At 45.4% G+C, this 12,903-nt stretch overlaps 1 long non-coding RNA gene across 1 annotated transcript; it reads left to right on the top strand.

Moving 5' to 3' along the window:
• The first annotated feature begins 6,031 nt into the window (after nucleotides 1-6,031).
• On the top strand, nucleotides 6,032-8,796 carry LOC119445346 (uncharacterized). The gene is made up of 2 exons (XR_005190534.2): nucleotides 6,032-6,151; nucleotides 8,544-8,796. It is a non-coding gene; the product is annotated as an uncharacterized LOC119445346 (long non-coding RNA).
• Nucleotides 8,797-12,903: the final 4,107 nt, after the last annotated feature.

Raw genomic sequence — 12,903 nt, 5'->3', positions numbered from 1 at the left:
TGTCAATGCAAAATATTAATGAGTTTGTTTAAATGCAGTGTCTGAGGGATCCAAAAAACGAATTGAGAAAGACTCGATATCCAAGATCATCCCCAAGATACCGCTGCCACCTCCAGCATCTTTGGCATTGGGTCAGAGTGGTGTGATGGCTACAGGGAGCCGCTGCCTCCGCCTTTGGATCTTGTGTCTTTGAGGACGACTCGGCTCAGCGGCAGGCCCGCGAAGCTGCACTACGGCAGCAGGGTATTTCCCCGAAGCCTCAGATAAAGCTTACTCTCATTAAAAGGTAAGATGTTCTGAGAGCTCTTTTTATTACTTCCATTTTAATTATCAATTATGTGATGAGTAGGTAAAAAATTACGCTAACTCAGATATCTAAATATGAATAAAGTTTAGTCACAAGTCAGGACTAATAAATTTTGGTCTGCTGCACTTAATTTGTGCATACACTGGTCTCCTGCTTTTTGGGAGAAGCTTAATATCAGGTTAAGGTTGGTTTGGCCTTTCATTGTGACAGTGTGCATTTGAATAGTCAAACTGTGACAAGACGAATCCAACATACCATGCTTCTCTCATTTCCCAATTTTAATTTATTAGAACCATATTTCTTTCTGCAATTTAGCGAAGTAAATTAGTGAAGTTCACTGGCATAGCATGCGTTTATTGTAGCCTTTGTGACAAGGGAAAGAAGAAAAAAAAACTTAGAGGACACTTAAGCTTCGGTTTTAAGAGTGAAAATGACCATGAGAGCACCAAGACGTAGGCGGCTGTTTCATGACCCACATGGCACACATGTCATGACCTATCATTTATGTTCGTCATACACTCTTGTCATACTATGCCATTTTTGTGCATACCAAGTTAACGAAACAACCATGAGAGCACCAAGACGTAGGCGGCTAGACAGATAGATGCTCTCAAAGTAGCAAATGTTCTCCAAGAAATCCTTCGCATTTTGAAAGAGGCAGTGCCCGTGATGTATGAGTCGCGCGATTCTCGGCTGCAGCATGGGAGAAAGCAAGGAAGGAATTCACTTGTAGGCTAGACTGGGCAAGTGGAGAGTGTGTCCTCTTGGTAGTGGTGCTCGCCTCCTGAAATCCTCTGTTTGGGGCAGTGAAATATTTTATCTTGGCTATTAATGAACCAATCAAAAAAATTCTTGCCATAGAATGCTCCCTAGAGGACACGTAACGACTTCCAGCGTGTAACCAAAATTTGCTATGTGGTCTCGTAAAGGGGCCCTTTCACGCTATCACGTTAAAATGAGCTTAGGCAGCTTGTCGAGCTTCAGTCGAAGGTCAGTCTGAGGTCGACTCCGTGTTCTTGTGCGGGTGAAAACCCAACACAGCGGGAAGGATTCCAACAATACAATCACCGACCGATAAATCGGACACCGATAATCCGGACATGCTTGGTAATTCGGACAGCTTCGCGGTACCGCCAATGGCCCCGTAGGCTTAATGTGTAAAGACGACCGATATTTCGGACAGTCGCCAGCTCTACATTCGATTATCCGGACTCTGTCTGTGACTGTAGCGTGCGGATTCTGCTGCCATTATCACCTCCGGCAACCTCGATGAGACATGAAGTATGGCCTCAGAGATGCGAGACATCTAATGTGGCCTCAAGGATTACACGTAAAATGCTAATCCCAATCCCTGAGGCCTTGTCTCGGTCGCAGCACTACACCTCAGATTAAATTACATATGCTGATCTTGGAGGCTTTGCCTGAATTGCGAGGTCGCATCAACATTGCAATCATCCCACCCTAGGAATTCTGGCATCCCAGCGCATGGCCTGCTCTCGCCATTCTGTTTGTTTGTTTGTTTAGTTGTAATTCCAGGCAGCGCTTTGCTGGCTCCATGAAGTCTTTCTCATGAAGTTATCGACAGGCCGCGTCAAATGGCACCAACGGTCCCCTCACAGTCCGATTCCGAATAAGTCTTAAGTCGTAGTCCGAATGACCCCGACTCCGCAACTGAAGAGCCTGAACTGCCGCCTACCACAATGAGCTCAAATGCGGACATCATTGATGACCTGCTAGGCTGCGGTGTGCCGATTCCTGCCGCCATTACATTTGAAGACTTTGCAGACATCGACAGCGCGGTGTTGTGTGCCGAACTGAACGATGACGAAATAATTGAGCAAGTTCTCCTACCGTCAAACAGCGACTCTAACTCTGATGATGATGTGCCGTGCGGATCTGACTCGAGCCTTTTAAGTCTTGCATCAGCTTACAGCAACAGAAAACTGGCAGAAATATAGGCGTACTTGGTTGCACGTAAGGAGAAGTTTGTGCAGCAACGAATCGGCCACTTCTTTCTTGCACAGGGGCATTAAAACGCAAATAAAATGAGATTTTTTTGGCACATTCGTTTTTTCAGACATTCTATAGTTCGGACTTATTTACATTCCCCGTGAAGTGCGAATTATCGGTCGTCAACTTAATTTGTACATACACTGTCGAAGTGCTGATAGGTAAAATCAACCCACGGCGGGGGAAATAAAGTTCCACTTGATATTGGTCGAACACAATTATCAAAATAACATGCACTCCACGCACCTACCATTGTTGAGATATCGTTAAGCCAGCCTAGACATCAGATCGGAAAATTAAACAACCATCTCTGTCTTCACTGCTGCTGTCATTTAAAAACTATGTTACAAGCAAAGTGAAAATTTTGGGTCTTTTTTTATTGAAGAAGTGTTAGGAGCACTGTAGACTAGTTTCCAATATGCCTCCAGTCAAAGTTCTAGTTTTCCAGATTCCCCATTCTACCAAATAATGTCAAATCTGACAAATAGTTCAGACGGTGCATGATGTTGCTAGTCAAAAAAGTCCAATGGAAATGTTTAACAATGTGTAGCAAAACTGTTCATCAAATTTATTGATTCTATAGGTGCTGTTACGAAAGAGTTAAGTGTATGTTAAGCTTGTAAAATTTCAGTTTCACCTAGCCATAATTTAGGGTGTCTGTGTTCTCTCATATTGAGGTTTCACTGTATGTCAATCTCTTAAAGGGCCCCTCACCAGGCTGCATAGGAAATTTTTGTTATACGCTAAAATTTTTACATGCCCTCTAGGTACGTTCTACCGCAGGAATCTTTCAAATTGGTTGATTATTAGCAGATATAAAAATGTTTGAAGTGTTGAGAACCATGGTTTTAGGAGGCGAGCTTCACTGCCACTATAGACACTCTCGCCACTTGCCCACGTCTACTCTGTACAAGCAAAGTTCCTTCCCTGCGTTTTCCTATACTGAAGCCGGAAGGTCACGTCGCATACATGTCACAGTCCCCATCTTCTTTTCTTTTTTTCTTTCACATTTTTTTCTGCGCGGTGCACTTCTAGTGACAGCCTTGTGCGCGAGCCGGCGAGCTGTTGCATTTTGTTTTGTTTCGCTCTGTGCATGATCTTGCGAGACGTGCACGAGAACACCTGCATTGTTGTCTCGCTGCTTCTGCGAAATGGATCCCTCAGCGCTCACACATTTGGAGAGGGTGGCCTGGCTCATAGGTACCGCTTACACCGCGTTGTTGTGCCACTGACACCAGACTGGCGGTATGATAAGTCATTGCCACATGAACACTGAGGTAGATGTAAGCCGATTAAAAAACATGATCGTGCGCTGGAACATAGTAGAAAATGACAGTTTCGTTCTCTGTGCGCCCGGCTGCCCATTGGGAAACAAGCAGACAAAACGGACCATACATCTCTCTTGCTACAGTATGAAGTAAAACAAAGACACGTAGACATTCGGTTTGTAGGTTTTATTATTTCTCTAAACTTTAATTCATCTTTTGAAACAACAGTTCAAACAAATAACAGCTGTTGCTTTGAATAGTTCTCAGTCACGTGTCACAGTGAGTGACATCACAGCACTGCGAATTACGTAGCCACACTTGTGCGAATTACGTCCTCTCTTCGGCTGGGAACGTGGCGCCTGCAAGAAGGGCACAAGGCGTTTGGTTTGAAATTCAGCTGCTTTCGCGGTGCGACGAGGTGTAATATTTTGCAGACATGATCAATAAAGTGCATTATATGCACTCAGCTCAAAATGGGCAGACCTGGTGAGGGACCCTTTAAAGCCTTTAAAAAGCTTTGTTTGGCTTTCAGTCCCATGCTTTAGAAAAAAACTTGCCGCTGTTCTCTGACGCAGGATCTCTGGCTGCACAACTTGAACTGGTGAACTTTATGAAATTTTAATAATGCTTCGGACAAGTCCTTTGATAACAAGGCTTAACTTCTGGCACATGCTTTTGATGTCGAGGTATTAATTTTCAAAAATGTTCAACGTGTCCTTCGAAATGCATGGGCGTTCAAGTTAACTTTTTGAGGAAAACGCTGTTTTATGCACTGAAGCACAAAATTAACTGTAATAATGCCCATGCATTTCGAAGGACACTTTGAAACTACTCGATGTGCAACCACAAGTGGGTGGCAGAGCCTTTGCTGCTCTTCTATACATCTAAATTGACCACTTAGCAATTAACCCTAGATGTGCACAAACGCTCCAAAAACAAGCACACAGTATACTGCAAGCATGTAGGTAGTGCACAAATGTAACCTCACTAAATAAACGAGCTCTCTTTTTGGTTGGCAGGTGAGAATTTTTAAAGCTGGGGTAATTTTACAATGTCAACAAATTGCTATAACTCTCGGAAATGTTCCTTGCATGGAGCCCCATGTCCAGTTCTTTCTATTCCACTATGCTATAATCTTTTGAGATTTTTTCCGCTAGGTTTTCTGAAAATCATGTTAGTTTTTAAAGCGAAGCTTTCCTTGCCTAATTCCCTGTGGTTTGGCTTGGCTGCTGTTCCTGGGTCAGGCGGTTGGTATCTCACTGAATATATTTATGGACATGTATACAAGCATTATACAAGGTGTTGATTTTAGCTGCACCTAATTTTTAAAATTTCCTGTGGCAGATAGCACAATTATAATCCTTGATCTAAACTACTCGATGAGCCGGCCATTACTTCCACGAAAATCAAAATGCCTAATTGAATAATTAACATAAATATGTTTATTAACTTTTTAATTAATTGTTTTACGGCAAATCTTTCAATCTACGAATTATAGCCGCTGTGTTCGCATGGCGTATCCACTTGGAACACATTCTCATGACTGAACCAGTTTCGAGGTATTAATTTTCAAAAATTTTCAAAGTGTCCTTCGAAATGCATGGGCGTTCCAGTTAACTTTTTGAGGAAAATGCTTTTTTATGCACTGAAGCACAAAATTAACTGTAATGCCCATGCATTTCGAAGGACACATTGAAAATTTAAAATTTTTGAAAATTATGCTAATTATTCAATTCGGCATTTTGATTCTCATGGAAGTAATGGCCGCCTCATCCAGTAGTTTTTAGATAAAACTATTATAATTCTGCTATCTGCCACAGGCAATTTTTTAAAATTTAGTGCTGCTAAAATGAAACAACCTGTATGTTCACCGAATGTAAGCTCCAGCGAGTGGGCTTATAACCCTGAATGCCGACTTTTTTTTAGCTTTAAACAAAATTATGTTAAACTAGTGCATATAATGTTTGCTCATAAGTTTCTCTAAAGCTCGCAGACCTCTTAATGGAATAGCACAATTATATTCAACAGTTTCTTTGGGCATGTGCCATGGGGTATGCACATTGTGACACGGAGAGGTATAGAATGCTTAAATGTAAGACGTGTCATACTCTCCGTACACACCTGTCATCACCTTGCTTCCCTTTATAAGCACCATACATTGCCTTCGTCCTCATGACATTGCTGTTCAGTTGTCTCAAACTGTGCATCTGCTTAATTTGATGTTTGCATTTCGGCATAGCTTGTGAATGTGGTAGGGTGCATAAACAAACTTTGCTTGAGATTGCATTTTGCGTATGGTGAAAATAAATGCAATTGTATGCATCACTGTTAGTCAGGCAGCTTTAATCGGTCACTTCACATATGTTCCAACATGTGCATTAAATCTGCTTTTTTTGCTCCTGTACTTTCATAATGGTCTGACAGTTTCTTCATACCTACAAACTAATCATTTACTAGGTTGCAATTTGCTTAGGTTTTGTGAACATTCCCTCTCTGAATTTCCAGGCACTTCCATTGGCATTAGTGAAGAAGGAGGAGCCAGCTGTCAAGAACAATGGGGACAAAGGTAATGGAAATACAGTAGAATCTCGGTAATACGATCACGTCTGATACGAGTTTTCCAAATGATGATGATGACGAATTTTGCAGAAGTCTTGGCCCAAGTCCATTAGCTTACAACGTGCTAAATTTTGAATTTTGCGAACCGCGTTTCGCGCCGCGGTGGATGATAGGAATAATCGAGCCGTTGCGCGATACCTGCCGGAGTTGGGGATGAGGCGCCGGCAGCACCAGACACTGGCTGTTGTCAGGCTGGCCTCGCTGCGACCGCTCCGATGCGCCTGTCGCATTCCTGTTGCCAGGCGACCTACGTTACTCCGCCTTGACCAACCTTTACTCCACTGGCGTGCGTCCCCACCGCCCTCCCCCACCCCCTGCTCTTAAATAGAACAAGAAACTTTTGCTTTGTGCAGTATCATGCAAAACTTTTCCCGGTAGTTTTCAAAGGCGTTGCAACTGTATCAGGAGCCGGCAATCACACGCGACCCTGTCTTGCTGTGTCAGCAAGATCTACGGTGTTTGCTTCCATGGGTAGTCTTTGTTCCATGCCTTCCGGCGGCGCCCTATGACAGTTTGAAACTTTCTACCTTTGCACATGTCAGATCACACAATACAGACTAGCTTCGCCGCTGCAAAGAAAACAGATTCCCTTATCAGGCAGCAGCTAGGATGGAGCAACGAAAGAAACTCGAAGGTAACCAGGCAGATATTAAAATATCGTCCTCGAACACGCGAAGTGCGCAGCTCGCTGCTGCCAAAATGTGTGTGAAACAAGCGTGCCAGTGATTCAAATTCGCATTGGCCAGCAGGAGCGCTTCCTGCGCGCCACGTGACTGCCATCACGAATCGGGACTCTAGTTTTCCCTGCTCATGCTCGCTTTTGTTACTTTTATTTCTGCATGCAGAGATACACGCTGCCGCTATCGTAATCGCTGATCTTTCGTGTTTATGACGATGCCAAGATGTCGCTGTGCATCAACCGAAAGCCGCGCTATCAGCAGTGCAAAAATTCCCCCCCCCCCCCCCCCCCTCCCAAGCCCGATTTTCTCCCCGGTTTCAAGACAACTCACTAAAGGAAGTGCAATTTTCTCAAATCCTGCAGCTGATTTTTTCCAAATATTTCGCCATAAAATAAAAAAAGGTCTTAGGATTGCGGGAAAAAACATGTTAAAATCGGAAATTTTGGTGTGGCCCCCATAATTCCTGATTGCTTTACGTTTCATTACGATAACAATTATATGAACACTCCTGGCGTGTTTTCGCCGTAGGTGTCGCCGTGATGTTCTGTATAAAGTCCAAATGTGATGAACATCCTGGCCGCGTGCCGTATGCTGTGGGTGCGAGGGAAAGCGTACGAGGGCGATATCGCGCGCGCAAGGGTCCTCGGTGGGGAGGCGCTGACTTCCATCGCGCGCAAGACACCAGGAGGTGTTCTATTCCCGTTGTGGCTTTAGTGAAGTTTTGAGGACGAGAAAGAAAATTAAATAGATGTATACAAATATTCTAGAATGAAAGCAGTTATAGCATACCGGAGTAACTCAAATAGTTGCTAGGCAACTATTTGTCACCACCCCGTTTCAAAGGGGATGCCAATAAATTATAATCTGCTGTGTATGGCGCGGCCCGCGCGGAACCTTTCTTGAAAGCAATCTGCAATGGGTACAAGTCTAGGTGTAACGTGGGCTGATAGCTTCCTGTACACTGTGTACTTGCAGCTTAGTTCACGTTGAAGCAAGAGGCAGCACGAAGGTCAATTTGCTCAGTGCTACTGCTCCTCTTCCTCATGCCAGCTTTTTGACAGTGTCTGCGGTCATCGAGTGAGATGTGTTCATGTTTGCCTGTGCATGCATGACACCTTACTTGTTAATTTAGTTTGTAAGTGAATGTTTACAAGTTTATAACAGCTGATAAAACTACTATACTTAGTTTGTATAGCTGTAATAATTGCTATCGTAATCGATACTTTGCCTTTCGGGCGAAACCAACGTTTTTGAGTGATACGAATTTTTGTGCCATCCCGAGAGATTCGTATCATCGAGATTCTTCTGAATTATATATACATGTGCATATGCGCCTCAGAATCACTACGAATCTTTACCACATAAATTGAGAGCAAGGTTCTAGAGACCACGGCATCAGCAAAGAAAAATATATTTCTTCTAGTACAGCCATGCAATGTGAAATTGTCTTAATGCATGACACTGGTCAAACAGGAGCATGGAGGCAGTGCCACTTGATTTCAGCCTTTATGCCTCGACTGCAAAGAAAAAAACTTTAGCGGCACCTCTGGTCTCCAAACTTTTGTTGCTCTCGAGTGTACATCATCATTCAGCCTGCTGTTTTAGTGGATGTTATGCTGCGATGAAGAACCAAATATTCAATGTTGTTTTTGGTTGTAGGTGCCAAGAAACGTCCAGCCTCCCCAAAGTTGGCCTCGTCGCCCTCTCCTCCACCCACTGGTCGTAAATCAACCACTTTGAGACGTGAAGAACTGTTGAAGCAGCTGAAGGCAGTTGAAGATGCCATCGCCCGCAAGCGAGCCAAATTTAGCTAGCCTTCTGTGGCTTCTCCCATCAAATCGCTCATTTTTTTCCCCACCACAAGTAATCCTGTGTAAATAAATGGATTCTTCTGTTACAATGTCAAAAGAGAGCAGTGGCCCCATGACTTCTTGACAAGCACATTTTCGGATGCTTAAAATGGTGCCGGAGCCCTCCAGATTATGGGAAAACAAATGAAATATAGAGCACCTTGTGACATTCACATCTGGAGCTGTGTTCACATTTTACCCTGTGTGGATGGCTCTATAGCAGCTTTTAGGACAATTCACTGTGTAAGCATTTATGTGGACTGTTTGCACTTCGCTCAAATAAAAGCACAGCCTAAGCAGTGGTATTGTTGCAAGCAAACATTGATACAGCAGAGGCAGTAGTTATATTGTATCGTCACACTAGCTGATGGAGTGACACTTCCTGTCAAAACCACTGTTGGCTTCAGGCAGAGAGGAATATCTCAAAAAAAGACATATTTTCACCAAACTTTGGGTAATACTTCTCTTGCGGTTTATTTCCACAATTACTCAATGAATTTGCCTTCCGCAGCAATAACCGATTAAGTTTGGCTTCGGAAAGGACTGCATGCACGGGTCAGGTGGTCCTTAGAGATGTGGGCCATTGAGTCAGCAATGGCGGCCTTCAGCGAGTCTTTTGTATTATGTGGCTGTTTGTTGGCCTCTCTCTCAACGACGCCCCAGACATAGTAGTCAAGTGGATTTAAATCTGGAGAACTAGGAGGCCACAAGTGGGGAGTAACGTGGTCGTAAAAGTCAGCCAGCCACCCCTGGGTTGACGCAGGTGGTGTGGACGAGAGCCGTGTCTTGCTGAAAGACATAAGGTTTTCCTTTCGAAACAGTCTCTATCCAGGGCTTTACAACGGTGGCAAGCACCTCCACGTATGCGGCAGCATTAACATGGAGTCCTGCAATAAAGTGACGGCATGCCGTCGCCCTCGTTGCTGACGACAGCTAACAGCATCACAGACGGAAATTTTGTGTGCATCACTGTAGGCACCTCATCAGCGCTTGCGCAAAGCCACCTGTCGTTACAGCGGTTAACTTTTTGGTCTTCGTCAAAGTTCTTTTTATGTGAAAAAAACCAGAGCATTCCAGGCTCCTCGGGTCTCTTCAGCTTGCTTAGCGAGCGCTTGGACCGCAGCAGACGATTCTCCCGAGTTTTATCGGACATGAATTGCCCCCTCGTCATGACATAGGAATGGTACCTCAAGTCCTTGTGCCCAGCAAGTCTGACAGTCGACTGCAAATTGGAGCTCCCTTTGGAATGGCCCGCATTGACTTCCCTGGGTCGTCACTCACGATGACTTGCAGTTGCCGGAGAAAACATGGGGTTCTGACGACGTCTGACCGCTAACTGCATGGAGGAAGGAAACCCCAGGAGAGGCCCTGGCCAGCACGAACGTATTGGAGAAGGTGTGGCGGAAGTCACGTGCTGTTTCTCGCAAAGCAGCACTGGGACGGGTACCCCAAATGTCAACGTTGCCATGGAAACCGCGCTCCTGAAGCTTTCGCTGCTGCTCGCGGTCTCTGAAAAGTGAGATACGTTTTTTTCCGCCGGTGTCTTTCACGCAGCACATTTTGTTCGCGAGAAAAGCTGACTTTGGAGTGTGGTGTGTAAGCTTGAAAGTTGTGTTTTGGGTCTGTGAGTGTGAGTGTCGGCCAGCAACAGATACACTCAAGCAATCAAGGCGCGGATCTTCGTTGTCTTCTTCAATGTGCCACGGAAAAACACAGGAGCGCGTCTGCTTCACTAAACCTGCTACAGAAGTTTTGTAGGCTTTGTTTTGACGCGCGTCAGGAGCACAAACTTCCGGCGGCTCGTAACAATGCAAGTTCAAAGTTCGCGCCCATCTGCTCCGGCGAGCTGCAGAACCCCTCATTGGAGGCGCAAAGAGAGGTGGCACACCAACATGGCTGCACTTCCGGCTTCAAAAAAGTGACGTCAGGGCCTCTCCTGTTTTGTTTCCTTCCTCCATGGCTAACTGCTTTTTCCTTTTCGACACAGATGCCACGTCACTGCCAGAACACATCAGTTCTGTCCACACCTTGTAAACGAAAGACTCCGCTACATTCAGAAAGGTGGCAATTTGCAAGTCGCTGTGGAGTGCGGCCAGGCCGACGAGGACTGCATGGCGTTTCATTTCCTGCGTCAGCCTGTACACTTCCATCTTTGAACAAACTGCACAGTATGAATGATAAGGGGTCAATTAAGAAGAAGCCGCACGCCTAGATATGGTAAGCCTGCTGATGTCTATGTCGATAAGGAATAGTGTTCTCAAATACCTCGCGTAACCGGTATATATATATAGTGAAATTTCTGAACCACATACATGTATTTGAGAGAAACAACCTCCGAATAATAAAGCAGTTATAAAATATTTTATTTCTAAGCACACTGAAGTATAGTTTGCATGGCGTCAAGCCTATTTTGAGGCCTATTGTACAGCCTATCCCGAAGATAGTGGTCTAAAAAAAATTCAGAGCCCTTCCACTACTGTGAAGATGGAAGCCAGCGAAGCTGACTATGGTGGGGCTGCTATAGTGAATTTATATATTATCATTATTTACTATATTGAGCGTCTTCGGCATGTTCGTCAAAGAACAAGGACACCGGCGTTTTATTTTCGCCCGGCGCGATGGCCTAGTGCGTTTGCTGCGTCGAGTCCGCCCCATCATCATAGGCTAGCGTATGAGGCACAGCGTTCATAGCCGCAGCACTCTGCATGGCATCGTCAGGATTCTGGAAGATGCGGTTGAACGAGCGTCCATCCCATAGCGAGTCCAAAGAGTAACTTCTGATAACAGCGCTAGCGCGATCTCTCTACGTCACGGGACATTGGTGGGACGTGCCGCCACCGAGTATCGCGGCACTTGTGAGAGAGTCATCGGTGGCGGTGAAGGGTATAACAATCCGTTTTGACACTGTGCTTAGACACAACTGCCGGGGAACCGCCACGCACATGGAGCCGAAATTGTTTTATGTTGTTTTGTTGTTCTACGTGTCGTTGGATGCCAATGGCGCCAGCGCAAACCGAGGGGCGCTAACGAGCCAGCTGCGGAAGAAGACACTCGAGCCAATGCTGATAGTTTTTTTTCTACACGCGGACACGATCCTGGGGACCCTAGCCCTTAACAGCTTCGCTGTAAAAAGTAAAGAAATAACCCGCGGTTTGGATATTCATCGTACGACTTCTGCCCGAATTGAATTAAAAGCAGACTGGACTCCAGTTGACACCTACGTAATGTGAAGCGTGCTTGGTTTGGTAGAGAACGGTTAGTATTGTGCAGAAAACGGTTACTGCTCTTGAAACGTCTGTATCCTATGGGTCTGTCTGTCTGTATGTTTGCGTATGGCCACACTCAACGGCACCTACCCAGTGGCCCTTTAGAGACTCGCATTGCGCTCGCTCCGCCCTAGGTGCCTGCGGATTTGTAGCGATGCACATGCCCGGTGTCACTGGATATGTGCCCCTCCCTCAACGCCACCCCTCCAAAGGAAAAAACGATGTAATGCCATATTACCCACGACAATGGCCCTTGCGTCTAAATGCAAATTCTCTAAATGCATCGACGCACTCTATCCCGATCCGTCTGTTAGTACTAGCACGCCTTTGTCTTGCAGTCGCACGCCCGCACTTCGTCCTGTCGTGCGCAATACGCCGATTTCACCTCGTGTAGCGGTTTTCGCACTTCGTGTAGCCCGTAAGCGCGGAGTCGTGGTAACCGTAATGGTGTATTCAAACAAGAGTGCCAACGTGACATTCGATACGGACGTACTGTCCACATGTCTCCTAGGGAAGCACGCGATGAGGGAGGAGCATCCGTAGGGAGGGTAACGAAGAAACCGCTCGCTCGCCTTCGACTCGCAGTGGTTTAGGGGTCCTTTAAGAGCCGGGAAATAAAAGATAGTCTTCGAAAGAACTGCAACAGTGGGTGTGTGGGTGTTTTTTTTTTCTTTTTTTTTTGGCACGCTCTAATTTTTGAAGCAAAGCTAACCTGTACTGTTACGATTCACTTTGAGCGGCCATGCCCAGAACACGTGCAAACGCATGGGAAACGGCGTGCCTAAAGACTCGCTCGTCAACAGGAACAGACGTGTCAATCGTATGGGTCCATTTCTTAATATGCCAGTCACTATGTAGCAACGGTCCGTGAACTTAATTAGTCACACAAACTCATTCCATTGC

This window comes from Dermacentor silvarum, chromosome 3 (assembly GCF_013339745.2).
Source record: "Dermacentor silvarum isolate Dsil-2018 chromosome 3, BIME_Dsil_1.4, whole genome shotgun sequence".
NCBI classification, from domain to species: domain Eukaryota; kingdom Metazoa; phylum Arthropoda; class Arachnida; order Ixodida; family Ixodidae; genus Dermacentor; species Dermacentor silvarum.
This window is presented reverse-complemented; position numbering and strand designations above follow the sequence as displayed.